Source organism: Lissotriton vulgaris, unplaced genomic scaffold, assembly GCF_964263255.1.
Source record: "Lissotriton vulgaris unplaced genomic scaffold, aLisVul1.2 SCAFFOLD_236, whole genome shotgun sequence".
NCBI classification, from domain to species: Eukaryota; Metazoa; Chordata; class Amphibia; order Caudata; family Salamandridae; genus Lissotriton; species Lissotriton vulgaris.
Genome location: NW_028246389.1, coordinates 1,672,420 through 1,698,092, shown reverse-complemented (window position 1 = coordinate 1,698,092; position 25,673 = coordinate 1,672,420). Strand labels below are relative to the sequence as shown.

The 25,673-nt window shown below is 43.8% G+C and overlaps 1 protein-coding gene across 4 annotated transcripts in view; it reads left to right on the top strand.

The window, feature by feature from the left end:
• Positions 1-25,673, top strand: part of LOC147665967 (homeobox protein meis3) — a 131,355-nt gene that overhangs the window by 42,041 nt on the left and 63,641 nt on the right. The window lies entirely within an intron of this gene.

The window sequence follows — 25,673 nt, the reverse complement described above, 5'->3', positions numbered from 1 at the left end:
GGGCATGAGTCCTAAAAAGAGAAGTGGGGGGACGCTGTCACCGGAAGTGACGTCATGAAAGGTGCGCTCCAATCTCGTCCCAGAGAGGCCAAAGATTGAAGCCTAGCTGTTTGGCAGTGGGGACGGCGTTCACCCGGTAAAATAAGTGGGGGGACGCCATGGTAAAATAAGTGGGGGGACGCCGTCCACCTGCCTGGTACCCCGACTCGAGCCCTGGTTATTCTGCACTGGCATTGTTTATTTTAATTATGTCTCCTGATAATTAATTATTGTTTGGCTATCAGAGGTAGATACACTTTGAATAGTAAATATACTGTCAATAGAAGGTCCTTTCGGAAGAGAGGTGGGAATAATTTATTTCGACTCCTAAAGCAAACGGTGCGGTCTTTACATGTATTAAATCACTACTGTATGACAGAAAGGCGTTGTCTGTGAAGTAGCCTAGTGTAATGGAACCTGCACTGTATGTAGGGTAGAATACAATGCTGTATGCAGAATTGTAGCCTTAATGTGTATGTGCTTGCTATGTTAAAAAGTCCAATGTATGTGCCACTGCACATTTTACACGTGTCTGTGCCATAGAAGTAGGTGCCGGTGTTTGTGCTGTAGTATAGTCAGGGCCATTTGAATAATCTGGCATTGAAAGACCAAAGTAAGTGCAATAGTTGGCAAAATTACACAGCAATAAAAAACGCATTACGCGGCATAATGCAGAGCACCTTCTGTTGTTGTATTATTTCACGCCTTTTTTCATAGATTAGTAGTGCCCGGGGAAAGGTTTCACTTCGCTAGTACAGTTTAACAACTATGTGTAGCACTAAAGCAACGAAAGAGTCACCAGTTAGACTTTGCTGCGGGCCTGACAGTTGTTTGCCATACATTTATTAAAAACTTTTTTCTGAGTCACATTAGATCTGTTTGAACTAGAAACACATTTTTGTTTTTAATCTGCAAATTATGCTGCAGGATTATTCTGCAAGTGAGGTAAATCCATTATGCGGCAAATGCCTCAGCTGCAGAATCCCATAATTCCCATGGCATCTGCATAGTGTATCTGTAATTGTGCTGTAAATGGAACACCATGGGTGCTGGAGGATAGATGTGTAATGTGTGCGCAATGGCACACTGGTGACTGCTTCGGCTTTCTAAAGGGATTTCTGCTGTGGATTAGAATGATGATGTCTGCTCAGTAGCATAGACTGGTGGAGTCTGCTGTCTGATACAACTGTGATGTCGGTTAGAGCAGCAATGGCTGTGATGTAAAACAGAAACATGATATATGTGCTCTGGGACTGCACAGTGATGTGTTCTGTGAGGCACAACAGTGTTGGATTTCATGCAATAATAATAATCCATATATGTAAATTGTGAACATATCACCCTTTGAGGTTTCAAGGTACTAGGGGCTGTCCGGGGGATTAAGTGAGCTATTGCCCAGAGTCTGAGCTGCCGCTGGCGATTGAACCGTGAGCCCTTCGCTCTGGATTTTGCCACTCTGGCTGCTTCGCCACACCTCTCTGTGTACAATATGTACAATACACAAGCAATGCCTTCTCTAGGGCTGAACATTGGGGTCGGCACCGGGGAAGTCCTGAGGGCATGATAGCACTGCCATTACTCACTAGTGGTGTCTGATACGAGTAGAACCATGCTGTCTAATGTGATGATTATATATGTTTTAGGGCATTAACTATTGATGTCTGCTGCAGGGTCGATCATAGATGTCTGTATGGTAGGATAACTTGAGCCTATAGGGAAATCCCTGGAATCAAACAATACATGTCTTCACACCATCCTTTCATTAATTATGTTCATCAATTACAACATGCATCCACTGCCCCTATAAAGACAACCTTAGTCCCAAGTTGTAATGCTTGCACTGTTTTATTTATGTAAATACTTTTTTATCTCAATTTTTTTTAATTTATGAAATAATCCTGAAAGGTATAAACAATCAATGTATTAAAAAAGGTTCACACAATTTATACATTCCACTGTGCGTGGTCATGAAATAATGATGAAAACACATTAATAAAGAGCATGAAACATGATCATAAAACAACACATAAAATGTAACCCCCCACTTGGAAAACAGTTATAATAGTCTGATTAAACATCAGTCTGATCCAATAGCCCTATGTACTTTAGAAGGAACCATTTGTACAGGAATATCCCTTGTATCTTAGAGTCCCTTGGCTTTTTTTGGATTCCATGTTTTAACACAGGCTTCGACGCGTTTCGGTGGTTGAAACCAATAGATATGGGGCCACCTTCTTCAGGACAAAATTTCATATGGGGTCACTTCTTTCATTAGACAGAGTTCTTAAAGATGCCTGGCAGTTACGCTATAGGAGACGACCCTAATGTAGTCTTGTTGGTTAATGCTCCAAGTTTAAAATTCCAATCCTTTCCATTAACAAATGAGGATTATATTCTTCCTTTACTTTTCCTTCTTAATTAGAGGTAACTTGTTGCCACAAATACATAGCTGGGTTTTGTATTAATACCAACATAGATATATATCTTCTGTTTATAATGTATATATGATATTGGGAAGCGGGAAATCCCCTGTGTTACTTCAGTCGGGTTGACTTTTGATTTGTCTATCCCCTGACGATCGGAGGTTTAAAATCTGTATAACGCGGTCAGCTTCGTTCCCCTCATTTCTTACCACTGTATGGTAGTATGGCCTATAGTGGGTAGCGCAATTATGTCTGTTTGGCAGAATAGATTGAGGCTATATGTTCCGTGAGATCGGCTAGCGGTATCTAATGTAGGTAGAATAATGATTCCAGTGTTGGAGGACAGAATAAATGGTGATATCTGTGCTGTTGAATAGAATGTCGGTGTCTGTTGTGTGGAATATGCTTGAGGTGTTTGATGTGTTAAGAACAATGATGTCTGTACTTTGTGGTTAAATGAGGATGTCTGTTCTCTGTAATGGTGTTGTGCTGTTTGGTGTGGGTAGATTAATCATTCTTGTACTGCAGGAAAGAATTTGTGCTGTAGGCTGGAATGTCGGTGTCTGCTCTGTGAGATAGGCTGCGGGAAAAACAATGATGTCTGTACTTTTTGGTTGAACCAGGATGTCTGTTCTGTTGCATGGTGTAGTGCTGTCTCTTGTGGGTAGAACAATTCTTCCTGTACTGTAGGAAAGAATGGAGATGTCTGTGCTGTAGGCACAGAATGGTGATGTTTGTGCAATATGACAACATGGTGATGTCTCTGCTGTTGGATACAATGGGGACAGGTGCTCTGCAGGACAGAGTGGTGGTGTATAATGCATGCAGCACAGGGATGTCTGTCCTGTATGACAGAAAGTGATGTCTGTTCTGAGGGCACAGTCTCAAGTAGAATTCTGCTAGGAGGGCATGAAAAGGATGCTTTTGCTTTAATCCTGCCCTTCATCGCCCTGCTGTGGCGCTCTCTGCTCTCGTGCCCTCTTAAATGACAGCGATTAGCAATTAGGAAATAGAAGATGAAGAGGATGAAGCGCTGAGAAACTGTAAAGATTCTGACCTCTGAGTTCTTGCGGCCTTGGCTGCCAATACCTGGCTCTGGCAGAGAATCATGATTCATGAATGAATCTGATAATCCTTTCCGGGAGATGACATCCTTAAGGACAATGGATTTTTAAATAAGATTATTTGTGTTGGGCTTCTTCAATTTGCAGGTCAGTGTTCGGGGAAAAAAGACAACTTATATAATGCGCGTGAGAGAGTGATCAGCTCTCTCTCAGGCCCCTTCCCTCAGTAACCGTGAGGCCAAAGGGAGAGACCAAATAATGGTTCACTTGGAAGATTGCTCACCTGTAGAAAGCCTGAACCTGTAAGATCCGAGTAAACTCACACAGAGTACGATAACTATGGCCTGAGCCTATAACATCTGTGTGACCTCAGAGGGAGTACTGCTGAATATGGCCGGAACTTGTTGGACCTGTGAGACCGCGGAGTGAGCACTGCCTGCTACTGTGATTCAATCCTGTGAGGTCTATTTAAATTCAGCATGAGAACTCCTGACACGGCCTGAGACTGTAGGATCGGTGTAAACTCTGAGAAAGTACTGCTGATCATGCTGTGATCCTGTAAGATCTGTCTAACCTCAGAATGAGAACTGCTGACAAGGGTGGGAGGTGGTGAAGTATTTGTGGCCTCAGAACCAGCACTGTTGACTTCGGCCTCAGCCTATAAGATGCGTGTAACCTCACAGCAAGCACTGATGCCTGCTATGAAAGTCTGTTATATTTATGTGTTTCTAACATATTGTGAAATCGCTGAGCGCGGGGTTCAGCTGCCTTAGGCCTGTGCATAGAAGATCTGGGTGACCTTAAGGGTAAGATTATGGCCAGAATTTGTTAGATAAGAGTAAACCAAAGGATGGGTTTGCTGAGTGTGACCGAAGCTGGCATCCTAATGGTTAGCATGGATATATGAGGTCTAAGCATAATGCAATCTATGTTTCACAAAGAATAAGTCTGTTGTGTGAGACCTGATTCTACACAGTCTCTGTTACCCAGGGTGCGGTGAACCTGTATGAGGCCTACGACTGTCCAACCTATATACACCAAGACACAGTTCTGCTGAGTGGGTTTAAAACCAGCAAGGTCTAGAGACGTTTTAAGGCATGGGCAAAATGTTCGATTGCCCAGGTCCACCACTGCCCAAGGGGCCCCAGAGAACTTTAACGTTCTCTCTGTTGATCTCTGTCTATTCAGCCACTCTCCCTATCTGGGCACCTCTACCTCTGACTCTGTCTCTCTGCCAAGTGTCATCTACAGGATTTTGAGGTTCATGTGCAAGATATATTGTAGCAGTTTTTGTGTGGCCCTGTTAAAGTATAATTCAGTATTGTTTGGCTTTGCGTGGGCTTGAATTAGCAGGAAGTGGCTAAAACAATTCAAATGTGTTCTCTAAAAGGGCCCTCAAATGCCTTTCCCGTGGCCCACAAAATTCCTAAGATTACACTGGCAAGGCCTGAGTAAGCTGAGGGTTGGGTGTGGTGCCTGTGTCCTGATTCTGTATGGTTTAAACATCTTCAAGGTTAGTTCTGCTGTCAAAGGCTCCTAGTAAATATTGAACATATTTAAAAAAAAATACACAAGGACCAAAATAGGGAGAACGAAAAACAGACTACATCAAAAGAAAGAATTTGAAACACAACGAAAGACCAAGTGAAAAATGGACTGTAAAGAAAAGAATGAAAAATTAGATTGAAAAAAAACTGCTAAAAGAAATAGCAAAATAAAAGTAACGAGAGTGGGGAGGAAGAGAAGAAGAAAAGAAAAAAAGTAAATGAGGTGATATATGTAACAGTCTTTTTGGGAGAAATTAGAGTTGAACGAAGCTTCATGGAATGGAATGCCTGCACAATAGGAGGTGGAAAGCAGGTGCAACTGCGAGGAAGGAAGTAAAATGAAGGAGTATATTAAATGGGATGGATGAGGTGTAGTATCTTAAAGTAAAAAGGAGCAGATGGAGATGCCGGAAGTGTATGGCAGAGAGAAAGGTGAGAAAAGAGAGAATATAGATGCTATGTTGGAAAGAAACGAGGTATTGATGGGGGTGCCGGATGTGGGGATCAACCAAATGCATCATGGATCGCTCTATACAACTCACGCTATTGTTTTGATCATTAGAGAAAATATGACGTATATTCTGAAGGTTGTCTTTTGGCCGCAAGTGGGAAGGTGGAGATGCAGAAAGGCCTAAGAGAGGGTGAGGTAGCCACAGGGAACTATAACTCACAGAGTGGAACGGCATATCAGAGTGGGTGGAAGGGTAAAGCATGGTATGCTTGAGGGTGGAAGACTGCATGTACAGTGGCATGTCAGAGTGGGGGAGGAGGTAAAAATTGGTATGTTGGAGGTTGGAAGAGGGCATATAAAATGACATGTCAGGTTGGGTGGAAGAGAAAAAAATGGTATGTTGGAAAACGGAAGGGGGCAAATAGAATGCCATATCAGAGTGGGTGGAGGAGATAACGAGTGGTATATTAGAGGGTGGAAAAGGGCATATAGAATGGTATGTTGGTGGGTGGAAGAGTTAAAGAATGGTATATTAGAGGGTGGAAGAGGGCATGTAGAATGCCATATCAGGTTGGGTGGAAGGGCTAAACAATGTATGTTGGTGGGTGGAAGAGTTAAATAATGGTATATTAAAGGGTGGAAGCGGGCATGTAGAATGCTATATCAGGTTGGGTGGAAGGTGTAAACAATGGTATGTTGGTGGGTGGAAGAGTTAACGAATGGTATATTTGAGGGTGGAAGAGGGCATGTAGAATGATATGTCAGGGTGGGTGTAAGGGGTAAACAATGGTTTGATGGTGGGTGGGAGAGTTAAAGAATGGTATATTTGAGGGTGGACGAGGGCATGTAGAATGCCATATCAGGTTGGGTGGAAGGGTTAAACAATGGTATGTTGGTGGGTGGAAAAGTTAAAGAATAATATATTTAAGGGTGGAAGAGGACATGTAGAATGTCATATCAGGTTGGATGCAAGGGGTAAACAACGGTATGTTGGTGGGTGGAAGAGTTTAAGAATGGTATATTTGAGGGTGGAAGAGGGCATGTAGAATGATATGTCAGTGTGGGTGGAAGAGTTCAAGAATGGTATATTTGAGGGTAGACGAGGGCATGTAGAATGCCATATCAGCTTGGGTGGAAGGGGTAAACAATGTTGGTGGGTGGAAGAGTTAAAAAATGGTATATTTGAGGGTGGAAGAGGGCATGTAGAATGATATGTCAGGGGGGTGGAAGGGGTAAACAATGGTTTGTTGGGGGGTGAAAGAGTTAAAGAATGGTATATTTGAGGGTGGACGAGTGCATGTAGAATGCCATATCAGGTCGGGTGCAGGAGATACAGAAGGGCATGGTGGAGGATTGAAGAGGGCACGTTGAATGGCATGTCAGTGTGGGTGGAGGAGTAAAGAATGGCATGTCAGTGGGTGGAAGAAGTAAAAGAAGACACAGATGAGTATGTCACGGAGAGCAAGGAAGGAGCGAAAGAAGATTATGTGGAAGAGAAAGGAGAGGGGGAAGGAGCAGCGCTTTTTTCCAATTTGCAGAAAATTGCTGAGGTCTGGAAGAGATTGAGCTGGAATCCTGGCCCTGGCAGCCCCAGCAGAGGCTCGGTATCTGAAAGGCCTCTCCCCGCGCCGAGGAGCAGGGGCTGCAGTAATAAGAGAGAGTTACGTGTGAATTGGAAAGATTTGCTGAAGATTAAAGGCAGACTGCCCCAACACTCCCGCTCCCTGCCCACCTCTCGCCAGAGAGCGGCATCTGGGGGCAATTACGGCCCTGAGTAGAACCAGCACTCGAGCGTCAGTCCCTCCTTTCTGCCTCTCACGTGCCCCCATCTGTCTCTCTGCTTCCTTCTAACTCCCCTACCACCAGTACTCTTTTTCAGTCTCCGCTTCTGTCTCTCTCTGCTTCTATCATTCACCCAGTCTTTTGTCTCTTTCTTTCTCATCCCTTATGTCCCTCCCACCCCTTTCCATCTCTCTCTCTCTTTCATTCCTCTTATGTTTTTCTTCCCAGTCCCAAAAAACCCACGTATCATACTGTTTAATGCACACTAATCCAATCCTCACCTTATGTACTCACTTCTTAGCAAGCATTGCACTGCTATGTGAAGGGATTTCAAATCTCGAGAAATGCAAGAAGAAAAGACGCTTATCTTCCTGTCAGTCGTTAGGTCTTTTGCTGTCTCTTACTGTTTCTTGCTTTTAAGTTTCCATCTCTCTTCTCTCTTTGTCACCCTTTATCTGTCTTAATATATTTTGTTAATACATTTTCACCACACTTTTTCTCTTTCCTACTATGGTGTTCTTTGCAAGTGGATTCCGCTCTTCGTAGTTCATTTTTTTACTTTGAAAATTGATAGAGTGCGACACGTCAACAAGCCTGTTGTGCTGCATTCTTGTTGTATTCGTACTTTCTTGGCTCGCATTCTTTGTTCTCTTTTTCACTAGTTTCCATTTTCCATTTTTTAGCTGTTCGCTGTGCTTTCCTTTTTCTTTTTTTGTGTTCTTTGGTACATCGCTTGTTTCTCTTGGCCTTTTTATCACCAATGTTGGTCACATGCTCAGACCTGTTGTCTTGTAATATACATGTCACCGACCTATTCCTTGCTGCTGTCTTTCAGTGTTCCCTTCCCACTACTTATCCTACTTCTTATATGGTGGGTCTGGTAGCTTTTGCGGCCTAATACAGCCACTGTAGGGGCTTGTGTTCAACCTCAAGGTCACAGGTTCAAATCCTGGAGTGTCCATTCATCCTTCTGAGGGTGATAAAATGAGTACTGTTGAGTAACAATAACGCCCCGGTGACACCGCACTTACCTGCTTTGCCCTAACAGTCCCTGGGGGACTGCAACAATCACGGCGCCTTGCCGCCATTCAGTCCCTAGCAGTCCCGGGGGGACTTCAACCACCACCGTGCCTTGCCGCCACTCAGTGGAGGGGTACTACAATTCCCGACGACCACCAACGTATCAGAGCCGAAGTGCCAGGCGGCGCCTTAAAATAACTTGTGGGCTCCCACAGCGCGCCCGTCAAAGACCGGATAAGGCCGGCCAGGGCCCACCCTCTTGGCCCCAACCTGTAAAAAAACCTGCGGTGAGACAAATATTGACTGGATTATTGTGTAGCTGATCCATCATGAGGGTTGTTTGCTGAATTGTACTGTGGGCTATTTATTTATTTAGTGATGTCTCTGCTACATCCCAGGGGGGTCAGGTATTATACGAGTGCTGGGGTGTTTCCAGTGGGTGAGTGCTCAACATGGGGAGAAGGAAGGCTTATGCCTGTCAAGAGGGGACGCGGGTTGCCACTGGGGCCAATGTCACAACCATGGACGATTTTCTGATAAGAGCCGCTTCCGTGATTGATCAGGAAATTGAAATGGTTAACAGGCGTTTGTCCAGATCCCCCGTAAGAGGTGCACTATTGCAGATGGGTAGGACTAACTTAGTGACCAGGGAAACTGTCACCGACCCAATGAGTCCCCTATCATCTTCTGGTCTGGGTGATAACTCCCAGTTCAATGGAGACGCATCTCTTTTTCAGGGTTCCCCCCATCACAGAGTACTCTCTCCAACTGTAATCATAGTGAATAAGGTGAGCGGGGGTTTAGAACTGCCGTTGGAATCGGTGGAGCCTGATGGCAATGTGGATCAGGTGTCCCGGTTAGCCCCCTGCAAAGCGGGCCCAATAGGAAATATTAATGAGGTCCCTTGGCCAAGAAGGAGCATTAAAAAGAAGTCTAAACCAATAGTCAGGCAGGTAAAAAAACAAAACCGAATGCACCCCCCAAATCTGTAACCAAAAATAAGGTAGCTGCCGGTCACCTGGAAAAAACAGTTAACCAGGACACGTTGGAAGCATTAAAATCCATCATGAGTTGCATGTTGGATGAAAGGCTGAGTCCCATTGTGGGAAAATTGGACCGTTGAGAAAACTTTGGCAGATTTAAATAAGTCCTCACTGATTACACCTACACCTATTTCTAATTCTGTACTTCCGAATCCAAATGTAGTCACTACGGCGTCATGTCTTATCCCTCCACCCGCAGTAGTGGCAGCCCACCAACTTCCACCCTGCACCCAGATATGTAGAGCAAATGTGGCTGCAAAATACCTAGGCGGGGACACTTCTGCCTCCACTCCTGGAACTCAGAATCCAACAGTGGTTGACTTTCCACCACAATCTCACCCCTGGTAGTGATTCTGACAAATGTCCCGCCACTCCACCATGGATCTCAGGAAAACATTCTCCAACTTAAAAATAAGGTGACCTATTGGTTATCTTGTAACACATCATTGAGACCAATGGTAGAACGTAACATCTTAACGGTGCGCCGAGTTGGGTGGATAGAGAGTTCACGGAAAAACTTAGGGGGTGATTGTATTATTGTGAATTTTAATTGCAGCTTTCTCGTGGAAAGAATCCTCCGGGAGGTTTATCTAAATTCTTCTAACAGCGACTTTGGTATAAAAGCCCTCCCATTAGGCTTCTTCTATAAGGTTGTTCCTAGAAGCCGATGAATTCAATTTTTCCACTTGACGGCAGGGTTTCAAGATCTACCCGGGTGTTGTGGACGGGCTCTTTATTCCAATTGGGAGTTGCAGGGCGTCAAGATGAGCAACAGTTGGTTCCCCGGCTGGAACTCTCGAACAGGTTTTCAGCTCTCTCCAGGCTGGAAGAGTGTGATTGACTACTGTTGAGGTCCCAGTCAGCAGGAGCATTAACACAAAAGCTCGAGGAATCATGTATAACCAAACTAGACATTGTGTCAAGGGGTGAGGAAGGGTTGGAGAGGTTTAGCCCCCGGAGCAAAGCCTCTGCATTGGTAATTCAACATAACCAGGACCTTTACAATGTTGTTTCATGGAACATTTCAGGCTTAGCTGGGAAATTTGGGGACCCGATTTGGCTGCAGTTTATCAGGCAGTTTTCAGTGATTTGCTTGCAGGAGACCTGGCTGGTTGATTGTAGTCTATCTTTGGAGGGCTATAAAGCTTTTTATGTCCCAGCTACACCATCAGTACATGGCAGAGCCAGTGGTGGCTTAGTCATATACATATCATTGGCAGTGCCTTGCAAGATCCAGCTAATCCCCTTCTCTAATAAAAATCTACAAGCAATCATTTTGAAAAGGGGTAGGAACAATCTGGGAATTATTAATTTTTATAATTCCATGGCTCCAGGGGGGAGGGTGTAAAATCGCCCAGCTACGCATTCTCTTAAGGAAGATGCATGGCTCTGTTGCAAATGATTGTAGTCTATCTTTGGAGGGCTATAAAGCTTTTTATGTCCCAGCTACACCATCAGTACATGGCAGAGCCAGTGGTGGCTTAGTCATATACATATCATTGGCAGTGCCTTGCAAGATCCAGCTAATCCCCTTCTCTAATAAAAATCTACAAGCAATCATTTTGAAAAGGGGTAGGAACAATCTGGGAATTATTAATTTTTATAATTCCATGGCTCCAGGGGGGAGGGTGTAAAATCGCCCAGCTACGCATTCTCTTAAGGAAGATGCATGGCTCTGTTGCAAATAACCTGATGGTAATGGGAGATTTTAATATCCACAACTGTGGTGATCCAGCAAATGTCTGTATGGAGGAATTGGGGTGTGCAAAGATGCAGGGTTTTCATTTTGAGCATACGGCACAGGGGGATGCCCTGAGCAGTTTGTTCAATTCCTTTGACCTGATTCCAGTAATGACAGTTTCACACCCGCATAGCAAACAGTGTGTACCTTCGTTTATAGGCCGGTATAAGGGCTCTTTCATTGACCACACATTGACCTCTGGTGGCTTACATAGCCATTTATTAAGGTTTGCAATTATTGAAAGTGCTTTTAGTGACCATAACCCTGTTTGTGCATTCCTGGGAGGGGGGTTGTTGTTGAGCCAAGACAGGATCTCGGTAGTTGGCAGAATGAGACCTACTGATGGTAGGCGTAGAATAAAGTGGACACAGATTGCCCCAGATTTATTTCATAGCGAGGTGAAAACGATATATGCTGCTGAGATTGCATCCTGCATATCCCCTGATATCTGTCCCGGGGGTGTTCTTAGGGCCTTTGTTGATATTATTTTTTAAGTAGGGAACCTGTTAAGTGCTCCTCACCATAAACCCCTGATCTCCGAACCTAGGTGGTTTGATGCCTCTTGTTCCAAGGCTGCTAGACTCTTAAAAGAAGTCTTAAAAATCACACAGAGAGACCAATCCATGATTAGTGCCCGACTCCGCTTATCCAAGCAGGCCCTGGACTCGAGAAAGAGAGTATTGAATGAGGAAACCTGGCGTGAATTACTAGAGCCCAGTAACTTACCTAGCAGTTCCAGATTTTGGGGTATTATCAATCGCCCCCTTTTCGAGAAGTCACAGGAAGGAGAAATGGGTACTAACTTAACTGAGAGTGATTAAGTGGCACATTTTACTTCTATTTTCAAGGGTGGGCGGTATCCTGAAAAACCCAGAGACAAGGGAATTTTGTCTGCCCGATACTATTTGAGCAGAAGGAGGTGGAGTTGGGAATCCGAGGGCTATCTAGCAATAAAGCGCCAGGACCGGATGGTATACCGCCGGACCTCTTTAAATCCAACCCCCAGTTTTGGGCCCCGGTACTGGCGGGCGTGATTATTGCTGCGGCAATGGTCGGGTATCCAGAGTCATGGGGTACGTCCACGATTGTGTCGGTTTTCAAGAAGGGGGGCCGAAATAGCACTTTGTGCTACAGACCAATCTCCCTTCTTGATTCCGTGGTCAAGGTCGTTGGTGGGGTAATACTGGGAAGATTAGCCTCCTGGGCGGAGCAAAACGCGATAATTTCAGACATCCAGTATAGGTTCCGCTCTGGGCATTCCACCATATCCCAATGCCTTACCTTATATTTGATCCAGGGTAAATATACAATCGCCCGTCAGGGCGCCCTTTACATGGCCTTCATGGATTTATCCTCCGCTTTTGACTGCGTCAATCGGGGGAAACTGTGGCAATCCATGAGGGCCATGGGGGTAGAGGATAACTTGGTTGGATTTCTCGAGGACCTGCATAGGGATACTAGGGCTAATGTCAGATACGCCAACGACCTTCGGGTCTCCAGGGATTTTAACATAGAGAGGGGCGTTCGGCAGGGTTGCATCCTGGCCCCGTTTTTATTCAACCTTTACATTAATGACCTACATAAGATGTTGGTATCAACAGGGGCCGATTTTCCTTATGTGGGTAGTCGGAGTCTGCCCGTCCTGCTTTAGGCGGACGACGCTGTACTTATTGCTAGAACTGCAAAGGGTTTGCAGACCCTGCTTGATTCCTTCCGGAGTTTCATGGAGAGTCGTGACCTTTCAATTAATAATTCCAAATAATATATTATGTTGGTCGGGTCCCGCCCCAAGAAAGTATACCCTTTTAAAGTAGGCATTGACAGGGTGCCCCTGACAATGACATTTTCTTATTTGGGCGTCCTGATGGATGACAAACTCAATTGGGGGCCGCTCATCCAAAGGACTAAAGGGGAGGTTATACAGGCCAAAACAGTAATCTTCAACTTTGCCGCCAAAAGGGGTAAGCGCCCTATGGCAGCAATGTTGAAGTTATACCAGGCGAAAAGTGTGGCAATTGCGAGCTATGGGAGTGGCCTATGGGGCTACACTGCAACTGATGCCAAACAGGTGGCGGAGAACAACTTTTTAAAACGCCTCCTTGGAGTGCCTAGGGGTACCTCCAATATGGTGGTCCATGAAGAAGTGGGGCTGCCATACATTAGTGACAACTTGGCTTTGCACTTCATGTTGCTCTGGCTCAACTGTTGGCTAAATGATGAGTTACCCCTTAATCGCCAGATTTTAAGGGACATTTTGAGTTTGGATTTCATGCTACGAATCCCGTGGTTGAAATATATAAAGAGTTGTTTTGAGGAGTTAGGGCGGCCAGATTTATTTTTAAAACCTGATCTCATCACAATGGAGGATGTGGGCTACATTAAGAAGACTTTTATGATGGCCAAGAAGCTCGCGAGATATCACATTGAACTGGGGAAACAAAGTGTTCGCAAATATGTGATGCTAAAAAGAATCCCTACCATGGAACCATATCTTCTGTGGCCATTGTCTACCCATGAGCGGTTTTTATTGATCAGGTTTCGCTTGGATTATTATCATTTGCTTTTAGCGGTCCAAAAGGGGAGCTGCAGCGGACAAGTGGTCGCACCCTGTGGCTGCGACGGAGTGTCTCCACAGGACCTGCTGCACTTTGTGTTTTTTTTGCACATTTTATATTGTCCCTGTAGATATTTTTTAACATCATTATTAAAGAAACTGAATTTTAACCAGTTCCGCCCTGCTCTTTTTTATTTACAATTGTTAAAACCAGAATGTATCCCCTTCGTAGTAGTTTTTTTTTTAATCGGCCCTGCGATCTAGATTATGTATGGAGCACTGATAGTTACTTCTTGTCTTATCACCTCTCGCCTCGTGAGTTTGTATTTTGCACATTGTCCGTTTGGCCTGTATTTGTTTTATTATTAGGTATTAGGTGCCTATATTTTAACTTCATTGTACTGTAATTGGATTTATTATTATTTTTTAAGAAATGATTGTATTTTTTAAATGGTTGTATTGTGCTGTGAAACTTTTATGGTTTTATCTTTAAAACCGAATAAAGTATTTTGAAATTGAATTGAGTAACAATAAACATCTATTATTCAGCGCCAAGATACCCTTGGGTGAACGTGTGCTTTATAAATACACGTTATAAGAAGATATCACAGTCTGCAAACTGGGCCAACAGTTTTTCATTAGAGCCTGGAAAACATAAGGGCTAGTATAAAAGATTTTCAGTAAGATAAGAGGTGACTTGCACACACTCTCAAGGTGCGCAGGCTTCAAGCCAGAGCCTTTCTACTGCCCTCAGAGTACCAGCAATCTGGCATGCTATCTTTTCGTTCTTCTGCTGCCATTTTGTTGCCTATTTCCATTACCATGCTTTTCTATCACCCCTCTTTGCAGTAATGTGTGCTTGGTTAATTAGTTGAATGAAAGCAAATCAGGACTCCAACTCCCAGAAAGCAAGAGGTTGTCAAATGAAAGCCCCTTCCTGGAACTTGGATACTATGCATACATGAAGTTTAGTGTCTATCTTAGCTCTTGCGTATATTCTGTTCTTCTTCCTGGTTCTTGTATCTTGTACACAGCTATTCCTCTGCTGGTACTAACCCTGGTTCTCCCATACCTTACTTAGCTATTCTGCTGTTCTGGGCTTGTCTCCGGTTGTTCTGAATTAATACTTGTCTTGTCAGCTCTTGTCTGCTGATCCTACACAGGGTGCATGTGTCTAATACCTACATGTTAAGATCTGCTGATCTTATTCCAGGTTTCCCTATCGGTTAATTGGCTATTCTTCTCAGTTTATCTTATTTCCTAGCTCTCCTGTCTGTTATTTGTGTGCATCTCTGCTGGCATCAGTCCCAGTACTCATCTGTTACTTGTCTGTTCTTGTCTACTCGTGGTTTCCTGGTTTATCTGTTACTTGTCTATTCCCCTCTGCTAGTTTTATTACTGGGCATCCTTTTTTTTGTTACTTATGTGTTGCTCTGCTGACCGACCATTATCCTGGTAAAGGTACATCTTACTTGTATTTTCTTATCTTCTGTTTTTTCCTGGACCTCCAATGTGTGCTTATAATGTCCTCTTCAGGTCATAATCCTGGTTCGGGTATCTGTTACTTGTTGGTTCCTCTTTTCTGGTCTTACTAAGAGTTCTCGTATCTGTTACATGTGTATTCCTTCATCGTAATCATGGATCTCAAATGTCTTATTTGTCTCTGTGCTTCACTCTGTCTCTATGCCTCACCTGTATCTTACTCCTGGTTGTCACCATTGATCACATTACCCAAGTGCTTGTCTCCATATCCCTTCCTTCTCAAAATCATTGGTTCCTTCTTCAGTATATCTCTTTACCTCTTTAATTGCTTAATACATTAGTAGTTTTCCATTTTGATATTTTTAGTGTTGCAGTTATTTTTTGAGGCTGTGCATGCAGCCTCTAGATTGTATCACAAAATCGTGACTGTTTTCTGTCTTGAACTGCCGCCTAGTTTTGCCGGGTGAATCTTTCTAGTCACTTTAGCAACCCCCTTGACTTGGGGCCAGATGGCAGTGATGCCCTACACACGCATCTTCAACCTCTCTCATCAGTAGCCATGTGCCTGAAGAATACGCCACCTGATGAGGAAGTGTGGTGACACCTGTAACGTAGTTTCTCTTTGCCTAGCTCAGCACAGGACTAGCGCACCCAGGCGGCAGGCCCGAAAAGTGCTTCTCAGACTGTAAACAAACCGCAAAGTAGCTTGCAGTGGGTACTGCGCATGTGCGTCCTGAAGCAGTTTCTGGCATAGGCAAACATTGGCACCACCTCCCCTTGGTTGATGATAGAAGAAAACGCAATTTTAGAATAAAAGAAGGTGGAAAAGCTGATTTAGCCGTATTAGCAGTTCATAAAATTCCACTTGTCCAGCTCTACTAAAATCGAATTTCCTCTTGATCCCTGATATCTTATTTTGTGTTTCTCTATTGAAACCAAATGCAAACCCACCACAAAACCGGTGATCTGTGCCATGGCCACGCTCTGGCCCAATCTACGGCACCTATCGCAAATGTATCACTCCACTTTGCGCTCATATTATACCTAGCAGATATTTAATTTGGATAGATATATCCATTTATTTTTATCTGGCGGCCCTCACCACATTCTTGTTATTTAGAATCAATAATTTATTTTATTAATATGAAGCTCAGTCGTATTTATTTTGTTGTGCTTGGAAGGATGAAAGGCGAAGTAAGCTCTGCAGAGAATCACAGGTGGTACTTGAAGATTACACATCTGTACACAAATCTCTGCAATGGCAGCACTGGTCTACAGGGCGATCTTAATGGGAAACAAATGTGAATCTGTATTCATTTTACGTACGATGATTTATGGATCCGTCGATGCACTCTGTGGATTCTTATTTTAACACTTTATCTTTGTAATGTTTGTGCGACTAAATCCCAGTGTTTTGTCTGAAAACACTCTAATTCAATTGTAACGAGGAGGGATGGAGGGTTCCGCCCTGGTGGGTGTGTGCACATTTACATAAAATTCACGTCTTCTCAAGTTATTCTCTATAATGATCAGTTCCAGTCATTCTTGTATTTTTCATCAGGAATAATATTTATTTCATATTTCCTTTTTCATTATGATTATTTTCCTTGATATTGTCAGTTTCATTGTCACTTCATAATTTCACTTTTACCCAATGCATTTCGGGTCTTTAGTGAGACCCTTCCTCGGGGGTTTCAGTGAGCATGAAGTTATATCTTGGCGTTATCCAATCGTTCGTGGTCTCTGTCGAGTATCCAATCATTTTACATACCTCACAGTACATTAATCCGTGCAGGCGTTTAAATAAATGGCTCTAATTCCACTGTGGAATTCTGCCCTTTCTGACTGTGGTTTCAGCGGAAATCTTCAACCTTTATCTAAATCATGAGATGCTCCTCTAGTAGGCCTATGAATGCAAGTAGTTTAATATGAGTGTCAGGATGTTCTGATAAATCATGGAAGTCAAGGGGCAGCGTGGAGAGAAAATTGGTATCCTACATTGGGCGGGATACCACTGAATGAGCCTCAGGTAACTTCCATCGCGAGACACATTAAGGGGGCTACATAACGTAAATAATACACCATCAGCAGAGACTGTAATATCACATCCCTTATCAGTTAGTCATTCTTGGGGAGCAGTGTATTTAGGTCCAGTGAAGGAAATAGCTGCATGACCAAACTTCACCGTTCTCTTCACATCGGTGTTCTTAAAGACGATATGGGAAAAACTATTCACTTCTGGGTAATGCCAGGCCCTTAAGCTACTTCTCAGATTTGTGGGTCTTTACCAGTGTGTGTGTGTGTGGAATAGCTTGGCCACTTTGTCCTGGCACTGTCAACACCTCTACCATGGTGAACTTTTCTCACTAGGACCTCATCAGTTCCCCGCTCAGCCCTTCATTTTAGACAGCTGTCAAAGGGGGCAAGGAGGGATTTCTTATTTAGCTTGTTAATGATTTTCTATTGGCTGATTTTGTTCTATTTTTGTGCTAGTTGATTGCTTGGTGGTATATTTATCTTGAATTTTTAAATCTATGATTCCTGCATTTTGTGGAAAAGTAAGATGTATTGTGGTCTCCCAATAGGGGTCGGGAGTAGGGGGTGTTCATTTCTAGGGGCATAGTCCTATCACTCCTGGTTGTCTGACATCAGCTGTCTAGTCTAAGGTTTCTACTGGATGGCATATGACTATGGCATCGAGATTTTGCAGTTGCCTTGGTTCATACCCTGGATGCAGTGTGTCTCATTTTCTTAACCATTCCGGTTTTCTGGTTCTTTCGAAAAGTATAACCATATGGAAGGTTGAAGTCATGTTAGTCCAGTCCAGAAACTCTAAAAACACTACAAGATACCATCTGTTGGACTAAGAGTGGTGTGGCATTGCCATACAATGCATAAGCTTTCGAAATCCCATAGACTTCGTCATTGGACGGCCAACTGATAAAGAAGCCTTTACGACTTTGAAGGCTTACATATTGTACCGATAGTAGCATCAATTCTTGTTTATTTAGATAATATGAATGATAATCTACTGCCCCTCAAGCTCATGATTGAGGTCTGGTCATCCTGACCCCATAGTTGTCATCTCATTTACATCAAAAGAGACTCCCTGCTGTCTACTACCAGCTCAGTCAGGTATTAACCCATTTCTTTGATGCTGCTCACATAACATAACGTAAAATAACATACACTCGTAAAGTGCTTGTTCACCAAGAAGGGTATCTTGATGCTGGAATATCAGATGTCCATCAAACGTCATCCGCGTGAACCAACATGGAAGGCTTTACTGTAGTTTGCTTGGACTGCGTCCATGAGTCTACCTTGATCTATTTCCAGAATAACGCAGTCAGATTGACCAATTTGAGACCTAGACATGACATTGCTCTCACAAAATCAGCAATGGGAACAAAACCTCAAATTTGACCCAAACTCTGTAAAAAAACATTTAAACATGTATGCGTTTTGGAGGAAAGTAAAAAAAGTAATATTCTATTAGTTTTATATGGAAACCCTATAATATTTCACAAAAATTATATAACATTCTTTTGTCTTTAGTACTGATCAAGTTCATTCCGGAATGTCCTTGGTGTACTCTCATTATAATCTAGAGCCCTCTCTCTGGATGAAGGTGAGAGACATGAGAGTGACCTGTGATTGATGTGAACCTGTATCTATATGACTCACCCAGTCCCTTCCTGTAGCATTCAGATCCTCTGCTGCGGCAGCCCTCCATTTTTTTTAATTTTTAAATATATTTCATCCTTTTCCTTTCAACAATTAATCGGGGGTGTTGGAGGGGGGTTGAAAGGAGGTGGTGGATCCCTCGGAAATAATTAAGGCTGACAGTCGTGGCGCCCCGAGCCCGTAATGAGCGCGGCCTCTCCTGTGTTGTTCCCGTGGCAGACCCTCACCTCCTCTCTCCCCTGCACCAGAATCACTAATGCGGGCACAGGCTTCATTTGCCTATAGCAACTCTGCTGCATTTTTAATGTGCCTGCGGGCTATGCTGGGATTGGGCTGCAAGATCTCCCTCCAAATGGCTAATTCTGAACTCCAGCAAGAAGCCGCTCTTCCTTTCATTGTTTTTTCATCTTTTTCTGTTCTACGTTGCATTTGACTCCCTCCTCTTCGGTTTCCGTGCATGGCGCTTCCCTCTCTCCTTTTTCCTCTTCAATGGCAATTCTTGGAAAGCTTGGTGGAGTGTTTCATGGCACATGTTCTTCTTTTCGTCCGCATGTGTTCTCCTCGTGCAAAGCCATATGATATGAACTCTGACCTATCAAACAAGCGATCGTCACATTCAATATAACTCTCCCCAGATGATTGACCCAGTGGTAAATAATTGACCACTTCTTGCCCATCTGCCATATACAGGACCAGCCGGCCTATCATTGTCTATGCAATCTGCCATTCAGTGGCTCCTGTGTTTTCAACAGGTTAGCTTCCATTCTGTGCTCTTCCCAATCCACGGCTAACTCACTGAGCCTCGACCGGCTGGCTCGTTATTATCTCTGGCTCGTTATTATCTCGAACCTTAACAATTACTTCAGTCTCCATTCAAAGTGGTCTATTGATGATCAGGAGGAATAATTTTTATCCTTAGATGAAAGGTTTATCCCTGACCAACATGATCATCTTTAATCAAAAGCTCTCTTGGTGACAACATGGTAATCCTTGGGCAAAATAACCTTCTTTGTCTGTCTGTTTATTCTATCCTTGGCTGACAGGCGTTTTCCCCTACCTGGCATAAATGTCTTTGATTAATGGGTACAGCCTTGACTACGGAGAGTGACCTTGGATGCCATGTTTGTTCTTGGCTAACTGGCATGTTCCTACTGCTTAGCTAGCACCTTACTGACTGACAAATCATTATGGGCCATGTATACACTTATCTGAACGGCATGTCTTTGACTGACTGTCCTTGGCAGATCTGTCTGTCATTTACTGATTGGCACTGACTAACCAGATTTTCCTTTACTGGCTGGCACCTCTTGGCAGATATTGCGTACATCAATGGGTGGAATAATCTTTTTGCCGTATTTAGAGTGTCATTGACATACATTCACTCTTAATAGAGCTGATGGGACTGCCACTTTTTGGCTCAGTACTGCATCGACTTAAGTCTAAATAGGTATCTTATTGGATGTAGGTGGGTGTATGAGACAAACTTAATTAAACTCAGTAAAAGAAAAATTAAACCATAAATAAGGTTCTTAATATATCCCAAAAAAATTGGCCTAAGTTTCCCTTCTGGCACAATTACACTGGCAGGATGGCCCAGCGATTTTGGAACTCACGCCTGACTTTTCCAGTCAAAGGGAGGTCATTAATTCAAATATTGTCGAGGTCGACCAAGACTTCCATCCTCCTCACACTGGCATACTTAAGTAACATTAAATTGGTTAAAAGTAACACCTGTCATTTACAATGCGTAGAAATAAGCAGAAGTCTGGTATGATGTGCAATATATAAAATTGCAATTCATTTTAATAAATACTTTGAAAATTATTTCCCATCAAAAGGACCCTCGTGGTTACCTTGAATCCCATATACCAGGTGTAGTCTAGCACACTACAACTTAATTTCAGACACAGTTTTTTCCAGACAGAATATGAAACTGGTCTCAAGGTAAATTAATGTCTGCTCTTCCCTGCCACTGAGCGAAGTACTTGACTGGCATTATTACTTCAAAGCAGCTGACCAAAGAACATGTGAATGATGTGGTAGACAGGTTTAAGGAACAATCATATTCCAGTCTCTGCCACAAGATCTTGCCAAATTCCCGACTTAGAAATTGATAACTCTTGCAACAAGGTCCAGGACTATTGCTGAAGGTTACTGGAGAAATTCTGGAAATTTCTGGCTAGTGAAAGAGACTTGAGACTGTACGTATGTGTTGTCATTTACATAGTGCCAGCCAAGCCGAAAAGAGTGCTGTGCATGAATTGCAGATTTACATATTTGCATTTCAGTGACACTACCTTTCGCATATTTACTATTGCTTTACATTTCTTACATGTTTACACTTATGGGAACAGAGAGATTAAGTAATTTGCCAAGAACCACACAATTTAAAATCAAGTGCCTTAGCCACCAGACAGCATCTGCTCCCCTACGCTTCAAGCATACTCCAGTTGTCTGTCTCACGTTAGGCTACATCATGCATAGCTTTTAAAGAGTGGATGCACTTACTCAGTATTTTTACATGGTGCTAAATTACCACGGCCTCACAGTGTGTGTACAGAAAGAAGAGAAAGAGCGATGCGGCTTTCAGATAAAGAGCAGTGTACCCAGTGACCACCGTAATGCCTTTAGTAAACACTCACGTTCTTAGAGATAATTCTGGTCTATTTGCTTTTCCTCGTCCTTTAAGTGTTAGAGGAAGTTTATTCTACGAAAAGAGATCTTATCCGGAAGATTGTAATTCTTAGGACTGGTATCTTGAAATGTGCGACAGCCTGTGCTTTGTTGTCAAGGACACTTGACCAGTTGTGGCAGCTAAGGTTGTCTTTCAGACACTTCGATCTCTTACCGCGCACACCCTTGTGGACTAGGTTTAAGTTCCTGAACTCTGACCCCTCTCTACCAGAACCAATAAAGAGCGCTTCTTACTGGGGAATGAAATGGAGCTCAGAGAGCTGTGGACTTTGTAAATCTGGTGTCAGCAGTTCCTCATAAGAGGCATTAACAAATAGCCTCTGTGGCAGAAATAAAACAGTAGTAGCGCCATAGACTGTTCCAGAAGCTTGCAGGCGCTTTATAGAACCATGGCGTAACAAAATGGTTACCATTTCAATCAATTGGCTTTACCAGGGCGTAACTCATGCCCCTTCGATTAGCCCTCTGACCCCAGAGGGCCCTCACTCGGCCTAAGACCTTTGCGTTTTTCTGAAGCCCAAGTCAAAGTTTAGGAGACCCTCACCAAAGTTTGCAGCAGATCCGCATCAATTTGCGTTACGACACTGGACTTAATTCATTACTCAATATTGTTTTTCATTTTAGCGCTACTACTAAAATGGAAGTTTAGACTGTTGGTCTGGGGCTACATTGCCACCCTTGGTAAATGGGGATCTGAATTTTCTTCCAGAATTCTCACTTTGATTAATTCTGTATGATCCTGGGCAAATACTTTCATCCTCCTGTCCCTTGGTTCCCTTACCTGCCAAAGCTGTGAGCAGATCAATGAGATTAAATGGCTTTATTACAGTGCCACTCAAATGTGCTCATAATAGTTTTACTGCAGTTAATGGCGGAGGTTTCAATCAAACTGCACGGACAGGCGAAGAGCAACCACGCAGAGAAGATTGGAGAGCGCGCCTTAGAAAAACTTCCTCGAGGTTGTGTGTTTTTAACTTACACTTTAAAGTTATCGAATGCGTAATACCTCACAGATGGCGGAGACGCAGCAGTGAAAGGCCTACACTGATACCGAGGCCTGATAAGGCGCCCGCAGCCGGCCGCCGTCAGATGTGTACAGAGGGGGGATTAAAGCGGCCTGTGGCGGCCTTGTTGCTTGCCTGGCCTCCTGCAGCTTTAACCAGGCACCTCCTAACCCCTTTTATTGTGCGTGAGCTGCGCGCGCGGGGTCCTCGTGACGCCCCCCGCCCCCTCCTTAACCCCGGTGCCCAGGTTTACCGGGGTCCAGCGATCATGTATCGGGGTTAATCAGAGGCCGAGTCGTATCGGAGGCCTCGGTGGCTGGCCGCGGGCCCAGGGCGCAGGAGAGGCGGAGAGAACACAGAGCGGAGCGCGGCCTGGAACCTGAGCCCCGCCGGGGCCTTGCGTAACCGGGGCTGCATAATTCATCAGCCGGGTCCCCGGGCACACGAGGTCGGGGCGCCCTTTGAAGCCGGATTTGGGGGTCGGCCGGGGTCAGGGTGATTACGTTCCTAGGGGACATGTCCGACAAATGGTTCTGACCGTGGACTGTGAACCCGAGAAGGGTGCGGCCTCCGTGGGCCCCGGCGAACTCGGGGGCCCTTGGAGTTAAAGCAAAGCCTGGGCCAACCTCGTCATCGTGGGCCTCATATCATGCTGCAGCTTCCAGTAATCGGTGGTTTAAAACGGGCAAACAGTGAGCTGCCAAAGTGTTACAAGAGTATCATTGACGGAAAGGCGTCATATGTTGTCTGTAGTGCGTTTTTCATGTACTTTGGCAAGCAACAGGTCACGAGAATCTATATTTAAAACGTGTGTTTTTTGGTAAAAAGGGGGCGCTATAGAATTTTTTTAACTGTTTTTAATTTTCTGAGACTGTGTTCCACAGTATTGTGATTGATTGGTCTAATATGATCTGGTGGCAGCGTTGAAGGCCAATTTTAGACCCCAAACTTCAAATGTGACTATCTGGTGCCTGTTTTTTTCAGCAGCAGGGTGCTATTTCTAAGCAGGTGGTCCTCAAACTTTCTTATGCCCCCCCTCCCCAGTGGGAAAAAAGAAACAACGGCCCCCTCAGAATTTTTTACAATTCTTTTATTAAATTGCCAATGTTAAATATGTCTATACATATTTAAACACTGTAGTTACGTTCTGTTACTGTTTTAAAAATGCTATCAAATACATGATTGCCAAACATGCTATTCTGGTAAGGCAGGCCTTAAAAGCAGGTACAAGTACACATGATTGCCAAAACATACTATTGTGGTCAGGATGGCCTTACTAGCAGGTACAAGTACACATGATTGCCAAAAATACTATTGTGGTCAGGCAGGCCTTACTAGCAGGTACAAACATACATGATTTCCAAACATACTATTGTGGTCAGGCAGGCCTTACTAGCAGGTACAAGCATACATGATTGCCAAACATACTATTGTGGTCAGGCAGGCCTAGCAGCTACAAGTATACATGATTGCCAAAAATACTATTGTGGTCAGGTAGGACTTCTAGCGTGTACAATTATACATGATTGTCAAGCAGGCCTTACTAGCAGGTACAAGCATCCACAGTCTGACTATTAGAAGTGGGGGGTGGGGTGGTTTGAAGAATATTTGGAGTCCCATCCCTTTTGACACATACTCCCAGCTAGAAAAGACATAGCAAAAGATGTTGGTGATGGCCCATAACAGAGCAGCTTGCTGCTACTATTTTATTTTAAAACAAAGCACTATTATTAGTACAATGCTTCTTTTGGCCAGTGCCTGGCCCCTCCCTGGAACCACTTGAGGCCAACCCAAGGGGGGGCCTGCCCCCCCCCCAGTTTGATGACCCCTGGTCTAAGCACATAACAGCAATGAGAAATGCATATTACTGATGCCTCTAAGCCTAATTAAAATAAGGTCACACTATCCAATGTCCTAATTTTGACCACCTTTGAAGGGTAAAAGGCTTTGAACCTATCACCTGCAGATGTTAGAGTCATGCGCAGGCCTCTGCGCTATTTTATTGTTCTTATTTGGGGTCTGATTACAAATGGTCTCTGATGTTGCCACTCCTCCTAAATGACCTTGAGTGCTCAGGGATCACATTTATAAGAGTGGAGAGGTTTATCACACCTAGTAAGTACCATATGGAATCAAGTTCAGATCCTCTGTTAAATTTTGGCAGGTCAAACTTGGCAGAGTTAATCAAGGGGAAAAGTCCTGGTGTTTACCTAGGCTTATGGATTTTGGCTCAGTAAGCACAAAAATGTTATTCCTCAAAAATTAGAAATCTAAAGTTATCACGCAAGATAAATTCCGAACACCTTAATATCAGACTTTATCAGGAATGATAATTATGGCTTTGGGCATGGACGGCTCATAAGCAGGTCCTTGCTGTCTTATAAGCGTCTCCCTCTCAGATTTCAATTTGGGGGCTCCCCTTATGCATTCAGTTCGATATTGATGCATTATGGTTTACCCATTTAAGGCCTGATTTGATTTAAATATTGGTGGATAGGACACTTTAAGAAACATTTATGACGGATATCCTGTCTGCTGTATTACATGTACATTCCAGCCTAGGATTCTTGAAATACTTTAGAAGGGATCTCGTCATGTTTGTGATGGAGTATCCAGCCTGTCAAAATCAGGCCCTAGTCACATAGGCATGTACCTGCTCATTTCATATAGGTCCCTATTGCCCATTTTCTAAATGGTTTATTCTCGTAGTCCAATTTAGGCTTTTCCTTCTTTAGGGTTAATCTAGGTGCGGGTATGAAACAGGTGCTTACCTCTATTGTTATACAGGCACATACAGGCACCTACTTTTCATAGGATGTTGCTTTTTCCGACATTTTAAAAATGCCGCCTTCAGCTTTTTGTTTAATATTAGTTCTAATATTCATAGTTACACAATCATGGATGCATTTTGTGATGCAATTTGGATTTCAGTATTGAATAGAGGGCTCACTGCTGGAGTCAGGCAGAAGCACGAGCAGGGACTGCTGATGTCAGGTAGAGCAGGGGCTGCAGGTGTCAGGCTAGAGATGGGGTGTTGGTCTGAAGCGGGTATAGTAGTTGCTGAAGTTAGGCTGGAGCAGTGATGCTGGAGGCAGCTTTGAGATGAAGCTCATGAAGTCATGCTGGAGCAGGGGGCTGCAGGCGT